At 39.4% G+C, this 23184-nt stretch overlaps 1 protein-coding gene across 11 annotated transcripts in view; it reads left to right on the plus strand.

The window, feature by feature from the left end:
• The window catches only part of HSD17B4 (hydroxysteroid 17-beta dehydrogenase 4), a 191163-nt gene that overhangs the window by 131416 nt on the left and 36563 nt on the right, over positions 1-23184 (plus strand). For 7 of the 11 annotated variants that reach the window (XR_005019413.1, XR_005019411.1, XR_005019415.1 and 4 more), the window contains exons 24-25: positions 11675-11783; positions 12120-12251. The exons of 2 other annotated variants lie outside the window; for them this stretch is intronic. The gene's annotated coding sequence lies outside the window, so the exon portion shown is untranslated. Of the gene's footprint in view, positions 1-11674; positions 11784-12119; positions 12252-16862; positions 16957-23184 lie in introns of all 11 variants that reach the window. 2 more of the 11 variants (XR_005019412.1, XR_005019418.1) reach the window with 2 other exon arrangements.

Consider the following 23184-nt stretch of genomic DNA (forward strand, 5'->3'; position numbering starts at 1 on the left):
CCCCCTTATTCCCATTGTTCAAGGGTCAAGTGTAGTTACTGCAGATACATGTTCAAAATAAACATGTGATCTTCCTCTCCACTCCTAAATGTGCATCTTTTCTTATTTTGTCTTAGTTAAGAACATCACCTTTTGCTGAGTTAAACTAAGAAACCAGAGTTATCCTTGACTTTTCTCTTCCTCACACCCCATATCCAGTCCTTCACCAACTCTTATCACTTCTATTTCCTCAATATTTAAGGATTTTACTCTATGCCACTCCTACCCAAGTACTTGTACCCTAGTACCTCACACTTGATAGCTCATTTTGATGGCATTCCGACTGCTTTCCAGTCTTTCATTACCACCCTCTTGCCACCCACTTCCCTGCAGCCTCCAGAGGTTAACACATCTGAACATGTGACTTCCCAACTTAGAAACCTGCGATGATTCCTACTTGGTCATCTTACTGTCAGACTGTTTAGCATGGTTCAAGTTTGCATCGTTTGGGATTCTTTCAGTGGCAAGTAATAAAACCAATTCAAATTGGCATAAAACTTTTTCATATAACGGAAAAAAGTCTAGATGGGTAGGACTGGCTTTGAAGGGAAATCATTGAATGAGTCAGTGTTCTCCAGGCCATGTCTCTGCCCGCTTTATCCACAGGCTCCATGTGGTAACCACCCTGGCAGCTCCAAGTTATTCTCACTGTGGTCACAAGATGGCAGCCAAGAGGTACAGCCTCATAGTCGCATCTCAAATCAACCAGCAGAAGAGAGACCACTGGGTTCTCCCAAAAGCCCCAGTGGAGACCTTATCTGGTCTCAGTAACTGTTATTGATTATAAGCCAATCCCTGAACTCATCACTGTAGCTAGAGATTGTGGGTATCCTGATTGGCCCGCATCTATCAGGGTCCATACACGTAGCAAAGGACAGTGTGTTGGGGAGCCCCAAGACTTTCCCCAGATTTGGTGATTTGTCAGGAGGACCACAGAACTCACCATATAGTCATACTTCTGACTTCTGACTTTGATTTATTATATCAAAATATACAAAGCAAAATCAGAAAAGAGCGTGCATGAATAAGTCCAGAGGAAATCAGGTAAAAGCTTCCAACAGTTCTTTCCCTGTGGAGTCATCCAGGACATGCTTAATTTTCCCAGCATCAAATCATGACGGCATGTGAAATGTCTACCAAGACTCAGTGTCTGAGGTTTTCATCAGGAGGCTGGTCACATAGGCGTCTTCTGCCAGAGTGCATACCAAAATTCCAGACTTCTAAAAGGAAAGCGGGTATTTAGCATCAACCACATTGTTTGTGCAGTTTGTGCACAGGGAACCACTCTTCTCAGTGAGGGAACGTTGGGAAACTTCTCAAAATTTTAAGTTCCCAGATGTCAGCGAAGGGCCACCCTTGCCGGCGAACCTTTCTAAGGACAGCAGCCTCAGGCCTGACATGGTAACTCTTCTGCACTGATAGGATCGGCCCCAGCCAGACCACAAGGCCTGAGGGTGAATCAGCTATGATACCAGAGGAAATTTAGAGTATGGGGAGCCACATCTCAAAAGTCTACCCTAAGGTGTCTTTGCCTTTTCACCTCGTCACCTGGCAAACTCCTCTGTATCCTTAAGCCTCCCCAGCGTGTTCCCTGTGCGAAGCTATTTGTAACCCACACTAGTAGAACAGCCTCTGTTTGCTGCTCACAGGACTCTGTGTGAGTATTTTAAAGCAAACCATCTGAGAAAGCCGAATTGTATGTTGGAGAGAAATAGATTTGAATAATAATCTATTTAATAAGAATACTACCCCAACATTAACTTTATCCTTGAAGTCAATAACTATTGTAGCAAAACTAAACGATAATCCAATGCCATGCAGAAATTCTGAAGTTGAGAAACCTCAAAAGCTGAAAGTTAAGGAAGGTGATTTTCTGAAGAGCAGAAGGTTTTAGGTCAGTGTGGACTAAGCTATTTAAGAGGGGAGAGGAAAGACAATAACCCATTCAAAAACCCATAAATAGGCAAAAGAGAAAAACTGCAAGTGTCGACTAAAAACCTAGATTTATATTACATGCGTCTGCAGTATATTGGCCGAAGTTCCCTAGTAAGTGACATCTAGCTATCAGGGTTATCGCAGCTTAAAAGATAAAAAGATATCTGAGGAGGTGAAATGTTGAGGCACTAAAATTCAAAATTTGCTCATGGGAGAGCTGTTGATGGCCTCATCCAGAATCCGTCTTTTAGACGGTTTGGTTGCATAACTTTTGAGTCCACAGCTGATAAGAGTCAGAAAACAGAGAAGTAGAAAGCGCCACAAGTTGGGGCGCTGTTGGCCAGGGGAAGTTTTTGAAGGCAGCGTGGAAGAAGACATAAAATTATGTCTAAAAAGTATCACTTCAAGTGAGTTTTATGTGAAGGGAGATTGAACAGCTCTGTCTTCCTTAGTGTCTTTTGAAGTTACAAGCATGCCAGTAAAGACCAACGATGGGTTAAATCAGCTGCCAGCAAACGTTTTCTGTAAAGGGCTAGAGAGTAGTATTCTAGGCTTTGTAGGCCACATATGGTCTCTGTAGCATCTTCTTTTTTTAAAAACAGCTTTGTAAAAAAATGTAAAAACCTGTCCAAAAACAGGCCAGGGTTGCGGGGGCGGGGGGGGAGCGGTGGATATGGCCTTCAGGCATAGGTGCTGAGAGTGCCAGTTTAGAAAACAAAATATTGAACTGTCACCTTTATTTGCTTTGAACAATTATGAAAATATGAATTCATACGAATTACGAAAGTGTGAAAGGCCCTCTCCCACTCCCACACCCAGGCAGGTAAAACCACACGGCACACGCACTGGCTGTGCCCCTACCAGCCACACGATGCATTCCCTGTGTCGGCGAGTGGCACCAGCATCTACTCAGTTTTCCAAACCAGCAACTCCAGTATCCCCTTGATCTTCCCTTTTCATCTCCATCAACACTCACGAACCACTACCCTCTATTTAAACATTACTGTTTTAGACGTTTCAATTCTTCTGAACTGTCTTCTTAGACAAAGCTTTTAGGGGTAGGATTATTGGGTCAAAGGGTAAGAGCAGCTTGTGACAGTCCTATACAGCCAAGAGGTTTCATTTGTGCTTATCCCACTTTGGGAGGTGAGGAAAGGAGAGCAAACATGTCAGCACGTTTATGAATGGCGAGTTCTGTCATAAAAAACAAAAGTCTTATACAGAAAGCCTTATACAAGTCAATGCCTGCGGACTGCAACAGTCCCTTAGTTCCTAATGTGACTAAATCTTGTATCACCAAGCAAGAGAAAGCAATTGAAGCAATATGACTTAGACCTCTGATTCAAATGAGGTGTCTGTGGAAGTAAAGTGGGCAGGAAGTGCGTACTGCTGTGTGCAGATGCTGGGCCAGGAGGAGCAGGGCCCTGCATCTGATGGGGAACCCGTCATCGTCAGAAGATACAGTCCTGTTCACAGACTGTATCATAAGAAGGTGGGTAGTACTGTGTGTTTCAACGATCTGACTCTTTTGACTTTTTGAATAATCAACTGAAGTTGGGGTTCCGTGGCAACCAAGCCTCAGTCCAGAGTGAGCCATCACTTTGGCCCATGTCCCAAGGGAGGACACCTGGGCAGTAAGAGTATTTCACCTTAGATTTCAGATTGGGTGATTAGAGAGAGGGGCTTTTGGTACCACTACCTTCTGGCCCACTGTCCCCTATAAAAACAGACCTGTCTTCTTTTTCCTCTGCCCGGTAAAGGGTACTCAAGTTTATTGGCCTGTGGAGGTGAGTTAAGACAGATTGGAATAAACCATTTCCCCTCACTCTTCACCTTTCAGCCTAATGTGTGAGCTATTCCAGATATATCGTTTTTGCTACATGTAACCATACTGATTCCCAAATAACAATTTTCAAGCCCACCAATGGATAGTCAGTTAATGACTGTTTATTGAACTCCTAATGTGCACTGGGCATTAAAGATTTAGATGGGAATAAGGAAGAGAGAATATCTGATCTTAAGCAGCTCATTGCATGAGTGAATCCAATTTTATCGTTACTTCTTAATGATTATTATCATTAAAAGGAATTCTTATTCTTTAGCAGATGTTCAGTGGTTTCTCTGGTTTGATTTAAATTGCATTTTAAAATTAATTAGAGAATGAACATTTTTCCATGAGTTGTTTAAGGAGTATGTATTTCTCCACGTGTGAATTGTCAGTTTCTGTTCTTTAGAGTTGACAATTGAAAACAAAAAAATTCATTTGACAGATGGCAGTGAAACTCTGAGAAGTTGATGAGTTGTCCCAGGTCATACTGGGAAAGGTGTAAGAGTCAGACCAAGAAACAAACTCACCATCTCCTAGTTTGTGTTTGTTCTACTATGCATTCCAAGCAGTATCTCTAAACATATCTTTCCATCCCTATCTTTTAAGGTAATATGATTTGTCTTAAAATAGACTCTTTAATTAAGGAGATTGGGGCTCTGAGAAGTGCTGTGTCTATAAAGCTAGCAGTACTTTTGCTCTGTAACTTTGGAATTATAGAAAATTATCTAACTAAAGGTGAAATAGGAGAAGGCTGGGTATTGTATAATTAATTGGACCAGAGAGGCCAATCTTTGGCATTTTTTATTTCTAATTCTTGCAGAGTTGAAAATATGCTTCTCACTTGTACCTTATACCTTCATTCTTTATGTATTAAAGTTTCATTCCCTAAGTGCCTTTTTACAAAACCTTAGGGACTCATCTCTTCTGGACCTCCACCCCTCCTCCAATATCCAAACCAATATTCTTTGTATTTTTCTGATAAAATCTTGTAGTTGACAAAGTCAACTTCTTTCTTGAATTAATTAGGCTTATAACTATAACTATTATAAAAGAATAATGCTTAGAGGCCTAAGACATGGTCTGTTAACTCTAATTTCCATACAGTAGCTCATCTTTATCTTCTTTGTATATCTTAAAAGTAAAATTATTACTATTGTAAACATATTGAATTGCTGTAGAACTATGACTTTATCACACAGCCATTTAAAAAAAAAATCCCAAGTTACAAATCTCCAAAATTAAGTTAATTCAAGTGTTTAGTTGATTTTCATTTCATAAATTCAGTGAAAATTAGCTTAATTGCTTATTCAATAATTAGACTACAACAGAAAATATTGAAATTTCATATTCTTTGTAAAGGCATTGAATTTTGTAAATTGTGTTCACTTTAAGTCACCTGAAAATCAGTTCGAGACATAGGAAAGCAAATGAAAACTTCAGAAGTTTTTTAAAATTTACTTTATTGAAGTATAGTTGATTTACAATGTTGTGTTAATTTCTGCTGTATAGCAAAGTGATTCAGTTATTCATATATATGCGTTCTTTTTCATATTCTTTCCCATTACGGTTTATCACAGGGTACTGAATATCGTTCCCTGTGCTATACAGTAGGACCTTGTTGTTTATCCATCCCATATATACTAGCTTGCATCTACTAATCTCAAACTCCCAATCCATCCCTCCCCGCCCCACCTTCCCCTTGGCTACCACAAGTCTGTTCTCTATGAAAAACTTCAGAAATTATGATAATCAAATGGGTCTGCTTTCATACTCAATTTCACTTTTATATCTCAAAGATTGAGTTTCATCATGATATTTTATTCTAAGGAGAACGTTAGAAAGTTATCTGATAATAATGCATTGATTGGTGTAGTTGAAATAAAGAGATTATCTGTTGCTAAAATGGATTAACTAACATCACAACTCAGGAACATATGCAGGCAACTAGTAATAGCTCCCTAGTTTTATGAGCCCCCTTACATACCTAGGCTTAATTTTATTCCCTTTCTGACTTGAAACAGCCAATGATAAGGAAAGGAGTAGTTGCCCTTGGCTGAAAACTCAAGTCCTTTTGCTGCTGGTAACTTGCATGAAAACTGGGCAAGCATTCTCTAGGCTGGTTTCCTAGTTGTTAAGAGCTTGAACTAGGTCATCACCAGAAGGTCTTCTGGTTTCAAGATTTTAGGAGTCTATAAACATTAAAGTTCCAATCTTCCTTTGAAACCAATTATTTCACTTTATCAAGTAGGAATAATACTGTATATAGATGTCCAATGAAAACCAGTGATGAAAAAAGAGAATTGGCATAGTCAAGATGTCAGCAGTCTTGGTGGAAAGAAGGTGGCGGGGGCCCGGGTTTTTCAGCCTCTTTGGTCACCTTTCATTTAATATTTGATTCAAAGAGTCTCCGTCCTGCTTACAATGAGAACTCCCATGTCCCTACCAACATGTCCAAGTATTCTTGGGGAGGGGAGCAGTGGTTAATAGTTTTTCTAGTCATCTTTTGATATAATTTTCTGACTCCATTGAATTAGCAGTCTCTCATCTCTCCTTATTCAGTTATTCCCTTCTTTTATCATTGCATTGAATCTAAATGCGGAACAGCATTCATTTTTGCTCATATTTTATCCCAAACCATTTACACAAGGTAGTTATGTGTACTAGACCAGGAATGAAGCATTAGGATTAACACAGAGGGTTTACCTCACAGCTTAGCCCAGTAGGCTACTTGTGGAATATACTAGATGCTCTGGTTCTTAGTAGTGCCTTTGCCACTCCCACTGTTGAAAAGCCCCAAATAGGCTGACTCCTCTCATATCTGCCTTCCTTACCTCCCACGTCTCCATGCTTAATAAAGCAAATATACCTAACAGTTTAGCTCTGTTTCTCAACCAGGCCATTGGAGCTCTTTTCACAGCTAGGGAGGATTTCAGTGTATATGCCTAAACAAAGATAATTCTTTCTCTAAAAGGAATTCTGCCTCTCCCTTACAAATATTTTTTTCCTTTGGGGCAAAGTAGGATGGCAAGTTAGGGAGAAGTGAGTAGGGAAACTTGGAGGCAGCTTGGGAAGAGGATGCTGGGACAGGGAACTAGCATCCCTGAGTTGCCCACCAGCTGCAGGACCCAGTGCCAAGGGTTTTACAAGTATTATCCCAGCTAATCATCACGACAAGCCTACGAAGTAGATAATATCATCATCCCTATTATAAAGACAAGGAGACAGGTTTGGGGAGGTTCAATAACTTGTTCAACAGCATATAGCTAAGTGGCAGATCTGGGATTTGGATACAGGCAATCTTTGTAAATCACTATGAAACACTGCTGCCTTATCCATTATGCCGGCGCCCCACATACATGATTGCATTCTATTCCTGTGAGTTATGTGCAATTTTCATCATTTTTTCCAAGGAGAAAACTTTCCCAAAGTCACAGAGTTAGGATGTAGTGGCGCCAGCAATCAAACCCAGCTCACGTCACTAATCTCCTAAGTCTGTGTGGCATGTTGCCTTGATGGGCTTTCCATTTAAAATATTGATATACCTATACTTTTCCTTGGGTTTAACAAGCAGAATTTATAATGATTCCATTAAAAATTTGCCAGGTTTTATAGTAAACATCACAGAGTTGATGCCTAAGGACATTTATTTTCAAAGTTTACAGTGTGAGCAATAGAAAGAATAGGAGAAAGTGCATCAAAGAAGATTAAAGAAAACACTTTCAGATAGTAAAAATACCATTGGGCAAGAAATACACATACTTAGGATTGTGAGGTATGGGTATTGTTCTAATTTTGGAATTCCAAACCCATGGATTCTGGTAAGAAACATTTTACCGGGTACTTCAACTTGTCAAAAATAAACGGACTGGCAAGTATGAAAACATGCATTGTCATTTATGTTAAACATTGCAGTGAAAATACTGAATTTTCATTGTCTTTTAAAATTACTGTGCCCACAGAAACATTTTACACATAAAAATTATGGAAATGGTAATAAGGATGTTGAGTCTGTTTTTAAAAATGAGCTTAATAGAGAAATTAAGAGAATTTAAAATCAATAAAATGAAACATCAGTCAATATCCATCCCACTGGATGCTTGAATTCCTTTTTTGATGTACCTGGCGGGTGTTTGTGCCGCCTTTTCTTGGTTACCTCTAGTGATAGAGAACTCTGTTTTTCCGAAGGCAGGGAGGGACTTCCTTAGGAAAACAGGCTGTGCTAAGTGTTACATAATTGAGTGTAATGATGAAATATGTTTTCTGGTATAATCAGTTGATTTTTTGTTTTTGCTTAATGAAGCAGGAGAGATTAAATTCCTCCCGTAGAGTTGGTTCAAATTGTTTTCAACAAACTTATGGTTACTGAATGGGAAAGGGGGGTGGGGGAGAGGGATAAATTAGGAGGTTGGGATTAACATATACACCCCACTATATATAAAATAGATAACCAACAAGGACCTACTGTATAGCACAGGGAACTATACTCAATATTTTGTAATAACCTATAAGGGAAAAGAATCTGAAAAAAATAGATATATATGTATGTATAACTGAATCACTGTGCTGTACACCTGAAACCAATACAACATTGTAAATCAACTATATTTCAATTGAAAAAAAAGATACATTGTACAACACAGAGAATATAGCCAGTATTTTGTAGTAACTGTAAATAGAAAGTAACCTTTAAAAATTGTATAAAAGTAAAAGAATTAAAAAATTTTTTCAAAAGAACTAATAAAAATAAATAAATACATAAATACATAAAATCAAGCCACACCCCCCCCAAAAAACCCCCCACAAACAAATCCTTTTCAAAAGGGAAGGAATATGAACTAAGGGGAACAATGTTAGCCTTGGAGTCAGGGGGCCAATCCCAACTTCACACAGTGGTGGGTCTGAGAGCCAGTCCTGTGATTCCTGAGCATCCCTCCTCTTGGCTGTTTTCTTGGTGCATCTCTTGGGGTTGTTTTAAGAGTTAGATGAAAATGAATGTGAAATATGTTTTTTTAATACATCTTTACTGGAGTATAATTGCTTCACAATACTGTGTTAGTTTCTGTTGTACACCAAAGTGAATCAGCCATATGCATACATATGTCCCCATATCCCCTCCCTCTTGAGCCTCCCTCCCACCCTCCCTATCCCACACCTCTAGGTCATCGCAGAGCACCGAGCTGATCTCCCTGTGCTATGCTGCTGCTTCCCACTAGCTAACTGTGAAATATGTTTTAATAAGACCACTTTATAGTTCTGTGCTTTATGAGTCATTAAATTGGAAGAGACAATGCTCTAAACGTAGTCAGATGAGTGTAGAGTTCAGTGATGCAGGCGCTTTGCTTACTTATACAGGGGTTGTAAGGCCCTGGAACACTTGCAGGCAAGAGTTTGTCTGTGTGGGGGTGTGGGGTGGGTCCTGGTTGTCAAAGTTCTGATGCCAGGAGAGGGAGCATGTGTTCCAGTCTACCTGCAGACGGGTTGGATCTTTCTTTCAGGTAGGAGATGCTCCCAGCTTCCCTTCCCTGAAGCTCTCTGTCCCAGATTCATTCCATCAGCCCCTGGGGACCCCCTGCAACATATTGGCTGGTTCCCTTGAGGGCTGAGGTCCTGATCTGATTTCAGCAGGTTGATCATGGCTATGGGACCCCACCCAGCTCTGTTCACTTTTCCTAGGGTGAGACTTTACTCCTCATCTGATGGTGAAGGGCCTGCCCTTATGGGGCAGATTTCTGGGACTCACCCATTACCCATCTGCTTTCTATCATTGCTGGCTTAGTTGTCTCAACTGTATCTTCTATGTTTCGGATTGGATTCACCTAATACCAAACCATTTCCCAAACATGCCTCTGTTTTCTAAACTTCTGAGACAGTATGTCTTAGACCTGTGGTTTTCAAAATATGGTCTCTGCAGGCTCTTCAATAAGTGGTGCTGGGAAAACTGGACAGCTACATGTGAAGGAATGAAATTAGAACACTCCCTAACACTGTACACAAAAATAAACTCAAAATGGATTAAAGACCTAAATGTAAAACTGGATACTATAAAACTCTTAGAGGAAAACAGGAAGAACACTCTTTGACATAAATCACAGCAAGATGTTTTTGACCCACCTCCTAGAGTAATGGAAATTAAAACAAAAATAAACAAATGTGACCTAAGGAAACTTAAAAGCTTTTGCACAACAAAGGAAACCATAAACAGGACAAAAAGACAGCCCTCAGAATGGGAGAAAATATTTGCTAACTAAGCGACCGACAAGGGATTAATCTCCAAAATATACAAACAGCTCATGCAGCTCAATATCAAAAAAACAAACAACCCAATCAAAAAATGGGCAGAAGACCTAAACAGACATTTCTCCAAAGAAGACATACAGATGGCCAACAAATGCATGAAAAGATGCTCAGCATCACTAATCATTAGAGAAATGCAAATCAAAACTACAATGAGGTATCACCTCACACCAGTTAGAATGAGCATCATCAGAAAATCTACAAACAACAAATGCTGGAGAGGGTGTGGAGAAAAGGGAACCCTCCTGCACTGTTGGTGGGAACGTAAATTGATACAGCCACTATGGAGAACAGTATGGAGCTTCCTTAAAAAACTAAAAATAGAACTACCATATGACCCAGCAACCCCACTACTGGGCATGCAGCCTGAGAAAACCATAATTCAAAAAGAGTCATGTACCACAATGTTCACTGAAGCTCTATTTACAATAGCCAGGTCATGGAAGCAACCTAAATGCCCATTGACAGACGAATGGATAAAGAAGATGTGGTACATATATACAATGGAATATTACTCAGCCATAAAACAGAACAAAATTGGGTCATTTGCAGAGATGTGGATGGACCTAGAGACTGTCATACAGAGCGAAGTAAGTCAGAAAGAGAAAAACAAATATCGTATATTAACGCATATATGTGGAATCTAGAAAAATGGTACAGATGAACTGGTTTACAAGGCAGAAATAAAGACACAGATGTAGAGAACAAATGTAGGGACACCAAGGGGGGAAAGAGGGGTGGTGGGATGAATTGGGAGATTGGGATTGACATATATACACAAATATGTATAAAATAGGTAACTAATGAGAACCTGCTGTATAGCACGGGGAACTCCACTTCGCTGTACAGTAGAAACTAACACAACATTGTAAAACAACTGTACCCCAATTAAAAACAAACAAAAAACAAAAAAACTATAAGTAAAAAAAATAAAAACAAAATATGGTCTCTGGACCAGCAGTATTAGTGTCCCCTGGGAATTTGTTAGAGAGGCAAGTTTTGGGGCCCAACTTCAGACCTACTGTATCAGAAGCTCTTAGGATAAGGTCTCGCAATCTCCCTCCAGGGGATTCTGATGCACATCACTGTTTGCGCACCCCGTCCTGGACTGTCTGGTTGCCCTCTGTGAAGGCAAATTAGGCCACTTCATCTTCCCCTCCTCCCTGTACTAGTCCGAGAGTAGAATTTCTGCCTGGGGTCAGGTTTCACTCTATCTCTACCATCCTGTTGCTCAAATCCATCAAAAGGATCATGATTATTTCTACATATAAATAGTCCAGGTTAAGTAAGATTACCATGGGAGCATAACGAGCCACATATTCTGGTGCTGTGATATACAGACATCCATCCTGACCTGAACTAATTGGGTACTAATTCTGCAATGGCAGACAACATGCAATTTTTTAAAAAACAAAAGAAATGCCACAGGAAGGAGTGGTGGGGATGGTGGAGGAACTCAAGGGTTTGAAGTCGGCTAGGATATTACCCTATATCACACTCAGGATAACTTCCCTGTACTTCCTTTTTCTCTCCGCTTATTTTTTCCTTCTGTTCTAGTTCTGATTTTCTTTCTTACAGGAACAGATGAGTAGTTTGACAATGCTACTAGCTAATGAAAAGAAGAGAGCATTACCTTATTTATAGACTTTGGGCATTACTACCTAGCAGCTTAAATGTGAAAGCTGAGGTATGTCTTCATGATTGCTACTTAATTTTCTCAGGAATAACTAAGTGGGAGCTACAACATCTTTGTTTAGCAGCTATGGTTTTCATTAAATTTAATTAAGTCTCCCAGAAGCTTTAAATTTAGGGTAACTTCAAAATTCTGGTGGCTTCTGCTAAGTATAATTATATTCCCTTTATAGCTGCCATGGTTTGGGAAAGCTGGCCTGTCAGACTTAAAAATCTTTAACAAGTTCACCAGTACTTTGGTTTCAGAGAGTCCATTTCCAAGCTCAGCCCTCCCTTCCCTCTCTCCTTTCCTCCCTCCCTCACTCCCTCTTTCTTTCTTCCCCTTTTGCAGAAGGCTGTGGCTAATGTGAACTTAACAAAAGCTGCCCAGTTATGCTTACAACCTCACTAATGAGTTGAGGTCAACATTTCCGAGGTTACTTTTGCCAGAAGGATTCTAAGACAGTCTTGGTTGACCACTGGGGTAAGTTGAGGTCCCTGAGTTCACTAGATTCTGTGTCCAAAGAACCAAGTGGACACAAGGCCTGGAGAGGATGAGAACAAGGGTCTGAGGCTGCCTTAATGGCAAACACTCACTGCCAGATTGGAAGGAGACTTAAGTGCCTGGAGCTCCCCCTCACCTTCTGTTTAATCCTTTTTCCTTTGAAATAAGTACATCCTTTTTAAATCTAGATTTAGAAAGGACTGTGCAAATTTGCTGTGAAGGTAGTGCAGTAACATTGCAGAAAGCCTTTTGATGTAACCATCAGTGTTTTCCAAATGACAAACTGTGTCATGAGAAGGAATTTGCTCCAGGTCGGTTTTCTGAACCCTCACCTGTGCAGTCCTGCAAACTGAGGTGGGCATAGGGAGGAGGAGGAGGAGGAAGAGGAGTTATTAAACAGCTACAGTGTGCAAAACTGGTCCTCCAGGCTCCAAGATTTTCATTTGAAAAGAGTTCTTCCTCAGAGGTCCCAGAACAATTGCATTTTTGTACTTGTGCTGTAGTTTCATATCATATCAGCATTTTTCTCGCCTAGCTAAGAGTATAATGTATCATTGCAAAGGTAATGAGAGAAGGTTGTCAGGAGTTTGATGAAGTTCAAAATTTTTTTTGTACTCTTGATATCAGCTACACTTCCCTGGGTCTGAACACAGATTATCCAGGTCAATTCTATTTCTTTCGAAGTAAACAATTTTCAAGTTGCAAGCAGATTCCTGTACTACTTGTGTACATTCTATTTGATTCCAGCTGTAATCCTGGGCACATTTAATGACATGCATAATTGTTATGATGATCTGTTGTCACTGGGGATAAATATCAAGCAGTTGAATAAATTGCCTTAATTAGTATTGTTTTAATACAGCTAAACAAACCAAATGTTTTTAAGTTTTGTTTCCCTTTGATAGTTGTTCAGTATCTATAATCATATTACTATAATCATTTTTTCTATATTATTAGTTTTCCTGCTATCCATACAAAATAAAAATATTTCTCTCCAGGATTGAATATGGACTGGATGTTAGATGATATCAAGGAATTTTATTAAGGGTAGCAGTGGTGGTGTGCTTATGTAAGAAAATGTTCTTACATTATAGAAATGCACACTGAATCATGTAGGACTGAAGTGATATGCTAGTTGATTATACTATTCTTTTGTACATATTTGAACATTTTCATGATAAAAAGCTCATGGATTGGAAGAATTAATATTGTTAAAATGACCATACCATCCAAGGTAATCTACAGATTTGATGAAATCCCTATTAAAACACCACTGGCATTTTTCACATGACTGGAATAAATAATTCTAAATTTTGTGTAGAAACACAAAAGACCCTGAATAGCCAAAACAATCTTAAGAAAAAAAGAACAAAACAAGAGGTATCATCATGCTCCCTGAGTTCAAGCTAAACTACAAAGCTTTAGTCATCAAAACAGTATTGCGCTGGCACAAACACAGGCACATAGATGAATGGAACAGAATAGAGAGCCCAGAAATGAACTCACACTTATATGGGCAATTAATCTATGACAAAGGAGGCAAGAAGATAGAATGGGGAAAAAGACAGCCTCTTCAATAAATGGTGTTGGGAAAACTGGAGTACTTTCTCACACCTTATACAAAAATAAACTCAAAATGGATTAAAAACTTAAATGTAAGACCTAAAACCATAAAACTCCTAGAAGAAAACATAGGTAGTATGTTCTTTGACATTGGTCTTAGCACTATTTCTTTGGATATGTCTCCTCAGGCCAGGGAAACAAAAGCAGAAATAAACAAATGGGACTACATCAAACTAAAAAGCTTTTGTACAGTGAAGGAAACTATCAACAAAATGAAAAGACTGCCTATTGAATGGGAGAAGATATTTGCAAATGGTATAGCCAATAAGGGGTTAATATCCAAAATATACAAAGAATTCATACAATTCAATATCAAAAAAACAAACCACCCAATTAAAAAATGGGCAGAGGACCTGAATAGAAATTTTTCCAAAGAAGACAAATAGATGGCCAACAGACACATGAAAAGATGCTCAACATCACTAATCACCAAGGAAATGTAAATCAAAGCCACAATGAGATACCACCACCTCACACCGGCCACAATGGCTGTCAAAAAAACAACAAATAAAAACTGTTGGCGAGGATGTGGAGAAAAGGGAATCCTTTTGCACTGTTGGTGGGGATGGAAATTGGTGCACTCACTATGGAAAAGAGTATGGAGTTTCCTCAGAAAAATAAAAAGAAAAATAATGTATGATCCAGCAATTCCACTTCTGGGTAGTGATTCAAAGAAAATGAAAAATTAGTTCAAAAAGATGTATGTACTTCACTGTTCATTGTAGCATTATATACAATAGCCAAGTTATGGAAGCAACCTAAGTGCCCATGAATAGATGAATGGATAAAGAATATGTGGTATGTATATATATATATATATATATATATATATATATATATATACACAATGGAATATTACTCAGCCATAAAAAAGAATGAAATCTTGCTATTTGTGACAACATGGATGGACCTAGAGGGTATTATGCTAAGTGAAAAAAGTCAGACAGAGAAAGACAAATACTGTATGATTTCCCTTTATGTGAAACCTAAAAAACAAGACAAATGAACCAACATAGCAAACCAGGAACAGAATCATAGATACAGAGAACAAATGGGTGGTTGCCAGAGGGGAGGGAAGAAAGGGGATGAGAGAAATAGGTGAAGGAGATTAAGAAGTATGAACTTCCAGTTACAAAATAAATGAGTCACAAGTATGAAATGTTCAGTGTGGGGAATATAGTCAATAATAATGTAATATCTTTGTATGGTGACAGATGGCAACTAGACTTATTGTGGTGATCATTTTGAATGTATAGAAATATTGAATCACTATGTTGTGTAATGGGAACTAACACAGTGCTGTAGGTCAATAATACTTCAAAACCGAACAAACTCATAGAATAAGAGATCAGATTTGTGGTTACCAGAGGCAGGGGTGAGGAGAGGGGGCATCTGAAGGTGGTAACAACGTACAAACTTCCAGTTATAAAATAAATAAGTACTAGGGATGTAATGCTCCACATGATACATATGATTAACACTGCTGTATGTTATATATGAAAGTTGTTAAAGTAAACCCTAAGAGTTCTCATCACAAGGAAAAAATTTTTTCTTTTATTTTGTATCTATATGAGGTGATGGTTGTCACTAAACTTATTGTGGTAATAATTTCATGATGTAGAAGAGGCAGATCTGGGCTTCCCTGGTGGCGCAGTGGTTGAGAGTCTGCCTGCCAATGCAGGGGACACGGGTTCGAGCCCTGGTCTGGGAGGATCCCACATGCCGCGGAGTAGCTGGGCCCGTGAGACACAGCTACTGAGCCTGCGCGTCTGGAGCCTGTGCTCCGCAACAACAGAGGCTGCGATAGTAAGAGGCCCGCGCACCGCGATGAAGAGTTGCCGCCGCTTGCCACAACTGGAGAAAGCCCTCGCACAGAAACGAAGACCCAACACAGCCAAAAATAAATAAATAAATAAATTATTAAAAAAAAAAAAACGAAGAGGCAGATCTTTACGCTGTACACCTTAAATGTAGTTAGTGCTGTATGTCAATTATATCTCAATAACATTGGAAGGAAAAAAAAATTAGCCCCCTCATACACGTGCACGCCATAATGCAAAGCCTACCGCATTTGATCCGTACACACAGAGTGATCCCGACCCCCTCTGCCCAGTTTAAAAAGATGAGCAAGGAAGTCTAGAAAATGCTAGGGTTACTCCGCAGTCCTTGCGACAACCAGAAACACCCCCATGTGTCCAAATGAGCCTAGGAGGCTGGCATCTGAGTACTTGGTGCAGGGCTGGGTGGGGTCAAAGGGTGGGAAAGGAAAGGAAACCCTCTGCATTCAGTCTGAGACTGCACGAGATATTCGTGCTGGGGGAAGAAGGGCTCCAGTCCCTGAGGCTGTGTTTCTGAGGCACTGCTGTCCTGTGGCTCTTGCCTCCTACCCATCACATTCCCCTCCATTTCCAGAAAGTGGTTCTTAGGTGCTCCCTACAAACTCCATCTACTTGCTGACGGCTAAAATCCCCGTAAGGGGAGAAAGCATTTCAATCTCTAATCCATGATAAGATATATAAAAGTAAACACCTGGTTGAGATGAAGCATTGGCATTCATTTACCCTGAGGTCTCATCAGTCAACAAGTGTTAAGTGTGGAAATGAGAGCTTTTCCTAACGAGAGGGGAAGAAGGTGGTGAGGATGGTGCCTGGAAAGCGGGATAGGCCGCTCCTGACTCATTCTGGTCTGTGTGTGGACTGACAAAGGCCTTCCTTGCTTCTGTGGCCTCTGGCGCCTGAGGTAGGGAAGACCCTGAGGGAACCCCTGAGGTGTGCTTTTGAAGCAAGAAGCCTTCCTGTTCTATTTGGCCAATGGAAATCAATTTCATTGCTCTACAGTATGAGGTTTTCCTTTTTCCAAATGTGACGGGGGAAGAGGCCTTAGAGGTTCAGAGATGGCAAGTGTAAATTAGGGAGCTAGAACCAGACAATGGCAAGCATGGCTGACACGTGTCCTCCATCTACTTAGGTGCTACGATGGCGACATCATTTTGGATATTTTAACAACTGAGTTTTCCTCTCTGACTCTGTTACATGGAGACTGGGCTGCACAAGTGAAACAGGTGATCTCTGATACCTAATACAGTGTGCTTTTACCTTGTATTAACAAGGTGCTTTTAAATCCTTGCTCTTTACCATAAATTAATTGTAGTTGTTAATATGCTTTGGCATTGTCTTAAATCATTGTGTTAGCTGTGAGAAGATCATTCAGAAAGGTTTTTTTTTGTTTTTGTTTTTGTTTTGATAAAGATTACCCAAGACTGCTCCCTGAACTATCTCACATACAGTATTAGACATAAGGTAATCAGTACATGATTTTGCTCCATGACCAAAAAAACAGTGCTTTGTGCAAACCTGCTTTGTGCCAGGGACTCTAATAGAGCCTAAGCTATGTTTTAAGTGTATTGTAAATGGCTTGGAGTGCAGAGGAATAAATTAAGATGACTCTAAGGGGATGTGAGTCCAGCCACATTCCCACCTTTCCTGCCCTTATGCTGTCTCTATTGCAGTCGTTAGTCTACTGAGGACGTGTTTTTACCTCTCAGAATTGTTCACAAGCTATTAAAGTGTTTGCAATAAGAGAGGCTAATACCAGATTGGCCCCTCCCTCTGAGTATGGAGAGGTTTTAAAGTGAAGAGGGACTTACTGACTTGCTAGTAAATGTTGAACTCTTAAAAGTGCTTTAGAGAAATCATGACCTGGTGAGCAGTTTGCATCTGCCTTCAGAAAAGGAGCTAAGTTTTTCCTTCATTGGGCTTTTATCCGAATCAGAAGATCAGTAACAGTAATGTGATACTGAGACAAGGGCAACAGTGGTCTAGTAATGAAGCAGAGGGAATGTGGAAAATTCTGAAAATCTTGGCAAGGGAAAAGGATCCAGGATCCAGAATCCAGAAGGCCACAGAATCAGTAGCAGTGACTTTAGCAAGTGATTATGGAATCCAGGATCTCTAGAGTAGGTGAGGGCTGCAAACGAATTCTTGAGGGTTTTAGCTGTTTTTCTAATCTTTTTAAACTTAAAGTTGGTGTGTGTTGAGAAAAGTCAGTATCTTTCCAGATTGGAGGTTAATGCACAGGGATTTATGCAGCAGTTTTCAGATCATGGTCATGGCATCAGCAGCATCAGCATCATCCAGGAAATTGCTAGAAATGCAAATTCTTGGGCCCAGATCAGACCTACTGAATCAGCAGTTTGCTTTAACAAGTTTCCAGGTGATTCTGATGCCTGCTTAAGTAGGAGAGCCACCTGTCTACATCCTTTCAGTGGATCCCACCCATAGGTATGTGGGATTTCCAGAACTCTTTGTGAATCGGTGAGATTAGAGCTTGGTTTGTAAGCTCTCGTGTAGTGAATGAGTAAATAGGAGGTTGAGTTTTGGCAGCTAAAGTTGGCCACAGATTTAAGAACAAAATTTCTTTTTCTAAAAATCTTGGAGATATTTTGGCTCTTCAGTATAAAATATTCCTGAAACTAAGAAGGAAAGTACTGACTAAAAATGGAAAAGGAAAAAAGGGTGATTCTGGGAAACACCAGGACACACACCTGACTGGTTATTAGTTGACAATATGAAAATCACTGTGCCCCAAAGAAAACTTATTTGATGATATTAAATGAAATTTTATCCAAATGAAAGCATATAAAAAGGAAATATGGATGGATAATTACCATGAAGTTGTTGAATTTCAGTAAAGGCAATTTTTCATTTGTAGAAATTACATTTTTAACTCTGTACCAGCTCAGAGAAACCATCAGCAGGAAGAGTCATGGGAGTTTTAGTCATTTTTAGCCTTGGATCAGTTATATAACATGTTTGTGATGCGAATCAAATGGTATAAAGATTAAATATGAAGGCCCTCTTGCAAATCATTATATGTGTAACGTGTTCTTCACGTTAAGGTCAATTCATTCGGTAATATAAGGAATTCCAATGGGAATATGGAATTTTATGAATATTTTCTTTCATCAATGTAACCAGAATTTAAGTGGCTACCATGTGGACAGAATAGTAATAGTGTTCTCACCCTTCCTCCAGACAATGTTAGGAAGAGTCAGCCACATTCAGGGGGTGGTGGTGGTGGGATGAATTGGGAGATTGGGATTGATATATATACACTAATATGTATAAAATAGATAACTAATAAGAAAAAGCTGTATAAAAAAATAAATAAAATAAAATTCAAAAATTCAAAAAAAAAAGAAAGAGAAAAAAAAAAGAGTCAGCCACATTCATATGAAGGGTGAATAAGATTTTTTGACCACAGAGTTACACCACTATGGAAAAGATACAAAATTAAAAGTAACCAAACTTTACCTCAAGCCAAACCAAGGCTTTTGAAAATGAGAACCCTTATATGCATAAAGGAGAAACCATATACAAAACTAAAAATATCACCTTAGGAATGCCTTACCTTTGAGTTACGGGGCTCTTAATTTTCTAAAATTACCCCTTCCCTTGTGTGGATATTATATGCTGAGCTAACGATTCCTTATTGAGCATCCTTTTTGGCTGAATAGCTTCCCTATCAAACTATCCCAGAATGGTCAAGACTGAAATTGATTTTTAGAAGATTGGGTATATCAGACACTGACTTAAAAAGGATTCCCCAGTTCCTCATATGTCCACTCTATGACTTATTCTTCCCATTATATGTTTTAGAAATCAATTGTGAATCAGGTTTCCATGAGTCATTTTTGTAAACAATAGTCTTTTGAATCTTCTTAATAAAATATGTGCTTTCTGCTACTAGATGTCTAGAAAAGAATGGAGTAGTATATCTTCCTCGGAGCTCTAGTGAGGATTCTTTTATGTTAATATTCTTTTAAACAAATGAAGCTTCAGGATAAAAGTTCATTCAGCAGTGTCTATGGGAAATAAATGATAAGCCACAGGCCATATTCAGAAATGCAATCAGAAAAGAAGGCTAGCTTTTAACTTAGGGCTGTTTTTTAACTTTGTGGGACATAAAGTCATCCTAGAAGGCCGGCGATAGATAACTACATACATACATAATATTTATATATCTAACATACATATCTAACTAGGCAAAAGTACTTCTTCCCATGGCAGGCCAAAGTCAGTATGGGAAGAAAACCTTCATTGTATTTAAACAGTGAGAATATGTGAGATTAAGACTTTGGAAGGCAGAATGTGGGAATAAACGTTAAAATGAGAGGAAGAGGATCTATTATTTCAACTATAAGCCGAGTGTTTGTATACATTATATCATATAGTCCTCAAAAGAAGCTTCAAGGATAATATCTCCATTTTACAGATGAAGTACCGACAGATCAGGAATATCCTCAAGATCATAGACTAAAAATAGGGGTTTATTGCAGAAATATTATCAAAGACCCAAATCTTCGGTGCTGGGATGGTAAAGTCCAGGCAATGCCAGAGCCCTGATGGGGTAAACAGTTGATAAAAACATATGTAAGCTGACTGGCACTATTCCTCATTTACTGCCTCCTCTCAATGCTGCTATTCCCTGAGTTTATTCATAAAATCTTGGCCAAAGAAATTGTTCAAAGGAGGTGGATAAAAGTCCAGTATCCAGAATATATAAATAACTCTTACAAATCAACAATAAAGAGACAAATAATCCAAATAAAAACGGGCAAAGAATTTGAATAGACCGTTATCCAAAGAAGATATACAAATGCCAATGAGCATGTGAAAAGATGCTCAACATCACTTGTCATTAGGGAAATTCAAATCAAAACCATAATGAGATACCCCTTCATAGCCACTAGGATGTGGAGAAATTGAAACCCTTATTCATTTTGCTGATGGGGATGTAAAATGGTGTTGCCACTGTGGAAAAGTTAGGCAGTTCCTCAAATAGTTAAACATAGATTTATCACATGACCCAACCATTTGACTCCTAGTTATATACTCGGAAGAACTGAGAACATATGTCCACACAAAAACTTGTACATGAATGTTCGTAGCAGTATAATTCATAATAGCCCAAAAGTAGAAACTCAAATGTCCATCAACTAATGAATGGATGAACAAAATATGCTATATGCCTGCAATGGAATAATATTCCACCATAAAAATGAAGAGGCACTGATATCTGCTACAACGTGGGTAAACCTTTAAAACATTATGCTGAGTGAAAGAAGTCAGCCATAAAAGGCTACATATTGCATGATTCCATTTATGTGATTGATCCAGGATAGGAAATTTATGGAGACATAAAACAGATCAGTGAGCAAAAGAAGGAAATGGAAAATGATGACTAATGTGTATGGGTGCCCTCTTGGGGTAACAAAAATGTTCTGAAATTAAATAGTGATAATTGTTGCACATTCTTGTGAATATACTAAAAGACTAGTGAATTGTACACTTTAAAAAGGATGAGTTTGATGGTATATGAAATATATACTAATAAAAAAAAACCCTTTATAGCTCAATAAAGCAATAGAAAAATTAACAAAATCAAAGGCTGTTTCTTTGACTAGATAAATGAGATTGACAAACTCTAACAAAAATGTCGAGGAAAAAGAAGGTCGATAAAATTAAATATGATACAGAAAGAGAATGGTCAAATAAATACAGATACAACAGGAATATTTAAAAAAATAATAAAAGATTAGAGAAACATCTCACAGTAGTATGAGATTGATATATCAGGAATGATGACGTATCCTGCCCGTGTTCTCAAATGGCTGTGGGCTTAAGGTTTTATCTTTTCTGGGAGGGCCATGTTGGGGGTGTGAGGGTAGGGTTGGGGGGCAACAGCAATCTTTGAAGGGGCCTCAAAGGGAGAAGGAGTCCCTTTAGCCCAAATCTGCAGCAATGGGCAACCAGCGAACTGGGAAATTCCTAGCATTTCTGCCAGTGACCTGGAAGTTTTGGCTAGCCTGGGTCCTAGCATTGTTACCGTCTGTAATGAAGCCCGAGTGGACAGTTACCACTAGATGGCATCACAATGCAGCTAGCCAGGATGAATTTGAACTGTGCAGCTCTGCAACTCTCGGTCCGTGGTTATAGAAGCTCGTCCTGGACATTTCATTTAGTCTCACAATTAAACATCTCTTCATTTACATGGCTAATTTCTAATGTTTACATTCTACTTATCCAATTTTGGCTTTTTCTCTACTGTGAATGACTGTATGTGAGTGAACTCAAAATGTAGATGAAGTGGATACATTCCTTGAAAAATATAAAATGTCACAACTAGCACAAATATAGAAAACTTAAATAGAATCGTACATATGAAATCAATTGAAATGGCATTTAACAACTTCCCCTCCCTGGAACCCCAGGCTTAGATTGTTTTACAGGTAAATTCTAAGAAACTTTCAAGAAACAGTTGTTTTCTAACCTACACTGGATATTCCAGACAATGGAAGAGAAGAAAAACTGCCTGACTCATCTTATGGACCCAGAGTAAGAACTAAGCTTCACAGTGTGTCTGTGAGCGCACCCTCTGCCAGGAGGGGCGGCTGCCTCAGCACCGGGCAGACATTGGAGCCTGGCCTTTGCCCACTGAGTCCAAAGATGTGCCACCAAGGTGCCAGGTTCTTCCCGCTCCCTTCTTCCTCAACCTCCCCAGCAGACGAGAGCTCCGTGTACTCAGGATTAGAGACCTCGGCTGGTATGTGGAGACTCAAAGTCACACCAGGACCTCCTGATTAGAGGAAACTGAGGCAGAGAGAAGGGACTGCACCACTCCCTCCTAGGGCAGCTGGGTGAGAAAGCCCTTCCTTGGTCTGAGTTGAAATCCGCTTCCCTGGGGCGCTCCCTGAGAACAAGACCTGCTTGAGCCGCCCAACTGGGAAGGTAAACAACTGGCTGGGAAGAAACAGGGTCTTCTGATCTATCTGTGGTGCTAAGATTAAAGACTGAGGTCTAGGGAGGTACTGGCTACCACACACTGGGGACTTGAAGCAGATGAAGGACAGACCAAGATAGTGAAGGGTCTTGATTGGAGGAGCCAATGGCAGCTGGGTTAGCTGTTTAGCATACAGCTGCTGTGGCTGGATAGCACAAGATATGAACGGTGTTGGGAAAATCCCATATTAGCCAGAGGCTTCTCTGTTATACTGATATCATTTGTCTATCAGTCCACATGTAGGAATTTCTGCAAGACAGACTGTATCTAGGAGTTAATTTATCCAAGACCATGCACATGCTCTATGGGGAAAAAATTAAAATGTAAAGACAATGCATTGAAGATGATCTGAATAAATGGAGAAACATTTCATGCTCTTGGATGAAATGACTAATATAATGAAGATGGCAATTTTCTCTAAATTATCTATAAGTTCAATTCAATCCTG

This window comes from Balaenoptera musculus, chromosome 3, assembly GCF_009873245.2.
Source record: "Balaenoptera musculus isolate JJ_BM4_2016_0621 chromosome 3, mBalMus1.pri.v3, whole genome shotgun sequence".
In the NCBI taxonomy this organism is placed as follows: Eukaryota; Metazoa; Chordata; class Mammalia; order Artiodactyla; family Balaenopteridae; genus Balaenoptera; species Balaenoptera musculus.